The sequence below is a fragment of the Microtus oregoni genome, unplaced genomic scaffold (genome assembly GCF_018167655.1).
Source record: "Microtus oregoni isolate MIOR12 unplaced genomic scaffold, Mior012 000038F_ref0000394, whole genome shotgun sequence".
Lineage (NCBI taxonomy): Eukaryota > Metazoa > Chordata > Mammalia > Rodentia > Cricetidae > Microtus > Microtus oregoni.
The window spans coordinates 10,896,010-10,901,028 of NW_024543097.1; positions in this window are offsets into that span (position 1 = coordinate 10,896,010).

Sequence of the window (5,019 nt, forward strand, 5' to 3'; positions counted from 1 at the left end):
AGTGAGTGTAAGTGCGAGTCTTGATTGAGCCTTGATCTGGCCTTGGAAGTTAGGTTTTTGGTTTTACAGATTATCGTTTTTAAATAAGACTTTTCTGGAACAATATTAAACGTTAAAAACATTATCAAATAACAGATGTACACCAAGTTTTAACTAAGAGGCTTTTTTGGTCTAGTCCTTCATGCATAGATTTATGAATTCTTCCTCCTTAACGTAGATATTGAATCTGTTATACAGTAATGGAGGTGCAAATTTGTACTTCGGTGAATTAATTAAAGGTGAGGAATGCAGAATAAAAAATTGGCAGGCCCTGAGGAGCAGTCAGTCTGTCGAGATTTGGTTTTCTGACACTAGTTACAAAAGCACAGGAGGCATAGCAATCAGTCCTTACTGACCTCTCTGTTTATTGCATAAAGGACACTGGGCATGACCCATTTTCAGAGGCTGCAGCAAGAAATCCTAACCACAACCTCAAGCTTGGGGCCCTTCTCCCTCTCATTCCCAGGAAACACAAGGATGATTCGTTTTCTGCCCTTTAGTGGCCGTTGTTATAAGGAGCTGGGCAATTGCTGGACTTAATCCTTGGTGGGGTCTGCTAGCCTTTAAAAAACTTTGCTGGTTTTGTTATCACCTAAACACAGGCATCCAAGGCTCAAGACAAACTGTGCAGTAGCTGACCTTTGTGGGGGCCAGCCATGATAAGTTAAGTATGGACGAGTCAACCAAAGGAAGTTCATTATTTCCTATCATTGTCACCTGCCAGAGTAGAACTCGGCCCTCCATAAATTTAATGAAAGGCCCGAGTCCCAGTAGTTTACCCTGAAGCAATACCTGGTAGCAGAAAAAAACCACATACTGAGATGACCCGACCACCGCCCAGGGACGCCATTCAAAGGAAATGCCTGACATTCCAACCGCTGTAGATAGATAGGATCACCTGCCCGAGTACCTCACCAGGACACCCCTCGACAAATGTCAGTCAATCAGGGGTCCTGAACCTCAGAGACCCTCTCACCCCCACCTTTACTACTATAAAAACCCAGTTCTAAGCCGGGCTCTGTGAGTTCGAGACCAGCCTGGTCTAGGAGAGCTAGTTCCAGGACAGGCTCCAAAATCACAGAGAAACCCTGTCTCGAAAAACCAAAAAAAAAAAAAAACCAGTTCTAATTGAGCTTGGGGCTCTCCGGTTATTCCAATATGTTGGACATGCGGCAAGACCGAGTTTGCAAACTTGATTAAGATAAAGGCTCTTTGTTTTTTTTTTGGTTTTTCGAGACAGGGTTTCTCTGTGATTTTGGAGCCAGGCTGGTCTCGAACTCACAGAGATCCGCCTGCCTCTGCCTCCCGAGTGCTGGGATTAAAGGCGTGCGCCACCACCGCCCGGCTAAGGCTCTTTGTTTTTACAGCCGGACTCGGTTTCCTTGTTGGCTTTTGCGGGGACTTCGCGGATTTGGTCATAACACCTTCATGGATGGACTGCAGACTTTCTTGGTGACCTCATATCCATCTCCTTGCCTGTGGGATGGGCTGGGGAGAGTGCAAGGCTTTTTAGAAGTTGTTCTCACAGTTTAGTCTGTTAGAAACAGCTGCGTTAGGATCAAGAATGTGTAAACAGGTGTCAATGTCTTTCTTAGGGAAAGGGAGGTTTCATAGGAATGAGAACCGGACAGGCTTACGCCGGCTTTGTCTTCTCAGACCTCAGTCCTTCCTCTGCTCTAACTGTCCCGTGTCTGAAACCCCTCTAGTGTTCAGGACCTTGCTGTCCTTTTCAACCCTAAAATCTGTTCACACTGCATCCACAGGCTTCGCCGTCGTTCATTTTACACACGCGTCTGGCAGCTAGGATTGGTGACTAAACACAATAATCCAGCTGTCAGGAGGGGATGGTGGGAGAGTTGTCACACCTTCTTGGCTATGATTTAGATGGATAGTATCCCCCAAGGCCTGATGTGGTGAGGAACATATGGCAAGGACTATGAGGAGGCTTCACAATGCATGCTCTTGGGGGAAATGGCACCCACAGGCCCCCTACTCTCTGCAGCCTGGCTCTCTGTTTACTTCTGAGCCCATCAAGAACCTCTCTCACTCAGTCTTCTGAAGGTACAGCTGCTTGCCCAAAACCCTCAGCCTGGGAAGGTATGAATGGTAGATAAGCCACCATCTTTACCTTGCAGCAAAGCCACGAGGCTGTTGCCAGTTATGACTCTCCTAGCCTTGACCTGTTGCCTTGACCCCTCTTCACTGTCGCAGATGAAACTCCAGCCTAGAAGGGCTGCTGGGGTTGTCAAGCCTAAGACCTTGCAGCCCGGAGCTGGGACACTGATGCTCTCATCCACAGCTTTCCTTTCTAAACCCAGGAGTTCTCAGGCCATTCAGTCCCATCACTAGGGGGTCCTTTTCTCCACAGAATGCTTAGTGTGCCGGCAGCTGCGTGGACCGAGCCAGCTGTAGGCTAAAGGGACACAGGAGCTAGATGATAAAAGCATAAATCCCATTTCTCCACCTAGGTTCTCTGCAGCATCCTTGTAGTGAAAGCTCTGCCCTCAAGAGGGCTTCCTTGCCCATCCTTTTTCTGACTTCTGAGACCTGAAGGAGATTCTCTCCAGATTTGTCAGAGGGTAGCCATGTGACCACAGTCCCTGAATTTCCTTTGGATTTTGTTCCAGGTGTAGGATGTTTGACAGAGCGGGACTCACAATTCTAGTCATGCAACCTGTTCCTCACTTTCTGGTCTGTGCCTGCTCTAGGCCTCCTGTAGCATCTTGGTAGCAATTCTTCCCTTCATGGGCCCGACTCCAGTCTTACCTACAAGGAGTAAGAGTGAAGATTGTGCCGGGCGGTGGTGGCGCACGCCTTTAATCCCAGCACTCGGGAGGCAGAGGCAGGCGGATCTCTGTGAGTTCGAGACCAGCCTGGTCTACAAGAGCTAGTTCCAGGACAGGCTCCAAAGCCACAGAGAAACCCTGTCTCAAAAAAAAAAAACCAAAAAAAAAAAAAAAAGAGTGAAGATTGTGTCTGACCCCAGCTTCTGGCTGCCTTTGTGCAATGGCGTGAGCTGTTCTTTTTTTTTTTTTTTTTAATTATTTATTTATTTATTATGTACACAGTGTTCTGCCAGCATGTATCCCTGCAGCCCAGAAGAGGGCACCAGATCTCCTTACGGATGGGTGTGAGCCACCATGTGGTTGCTGGGAATTGAACTCAGGACCTCTGGAAGAGCAGCCAGTGCTCTTAACCTCTGGGCCATCTCTCCAGCCCCTGCGTGAGCTGTTCTTTTGTCAGTTGACATTCAATAAACACAGTGATGAGCCAGGCCCTCAGTCGGTGCTGGATCCCAGGATAGTTAGGCTGATGGTCAAGCTGCCCCCCAAGGAGCTGGAACGCTGGCAGAGTCCAGGATAATCTGGAAGACAAAGGTGGCGAGTTAGGTCCACATGAAAACAGTTAAGCAGAGTAATGGACCTGAGAGGATGCAAGGTAGTAATACAGGGAGTGAGAGGAGGCTGTCTTGTGTGAGGGTCACAGCTGGGCAGAGCCTGGGGGAAAAGAAGGGATGAGACAGAGGGCCTTGAGGGCAGCCACGTGACTCGCTGCCAGCATGAATGACCTGGACATGCCTTCTGGTAATAATACATTGTTTAATACATTGTTTTGTTTTTTTTTTGGTTTTTTTTTTTGAAGAGGTTTTTTTTCTTTTTTTTATTAATTTTTTTTTATTGAGAAAAGGAAAAAAAAAGTATCCGCCTCCTCCCAACCTCCCATTTCCCTCCCCCTCCTCCCACCCTTCTCCCCCTCCCCCCAAACTCCTCTCCCCCTCCCTCTCCAGTCCAAAGAGCAGTCAGGGTTCCCTGCCTGTGGAAAGTCCTAGGTCCGCCCCCCTCTGTCCATGTCTAGGAAGGTGAACATCCAAACTGGCTAGGCTCCCACAAAGCCAGTACATGAAGTAGGATCAAAACCCCGTGCCAATGTCCCTGGTTTCTCATCAGTCCTCATTGTTCGCCATGTTCAGAGAGTCCGGTTTTATCCCATGCTTTTTCAGTCACAGTCCAGCTGGCCTTGGTGAGCTCCCATTAGATCATCCCCATTGTCTCAGTGGGTGGGTGCACCCCTCGTGGTCCTGACTTCCTTGCTCATCTTCTCCCTCCTTCCGCTCCTCATTGGGACCTTGGGAGCTCAGTCCAGTGCTCCAATGTGGGTCTCTGTCTCTATCTCCATCCATCACCAGATGAAGGTTCTATGGTGATATGCAAGATATTCATCAGTATTGTTATAGGATAGGGTCATTTCAGGTTCCCTATCCTCAGCTGCCCAAGGGACTATCTGGGGGCATCACCCTGGGCTCCTGGGAGCCACTCTATGGTCAAGTCTCTTGCCAACCCTAAGGTGGATCCCTTAACTAAGAATTGTATTTCCATGCTCCCCTGTCCACCTTCCTTTATCCCAATCCTCCTGTTTCCCCAAGTTCCCCCCTCCTTCCCTTCTCACTTTTCTCTCCCCATCTCCCCTTACCCTCATCCCACCCCACCCCCAAGATCCCAATTTTCTCCCCGGCTATTTTGTCTACTTCCCATAGCCAAGAGAATAACTATATGTTTTTCCTTGGGTTCACCTTCTTATTTAGCTTCTTTAGGTTCACCAATTGTAGTCATGGGCACCAGTGGAAATTGCATGCAGTTCTCACTTCCCATTAAGTAGTATTCTGATAACTTCCTTAGCTTCCAGGCCCTAGGGCAGTGGTGGCAGGCTGATCCTGGCTGACCTGCTGCAGTGCCCCAACCCTGTGCTCTGGTGATGGAGGGAGAGACAGCAGCCAGAGATCATCCAGGCTGGAGCACAGCGGCTCAGCCCCGGGAATCAGAAGTCATGCTTCATTTGTGGGGTTCTAATGTCCTTGATGTGTGCTTCTAGGAATTTCAGAGCCTGCGTGATTCCAGGAAGCAGCTGTCACTTGTGCCACCCTTTGGGAGCTAAGCTGTGCCTCATCCAGCATCTGAAGTCGCTGCCGCTCCCACCGGGACA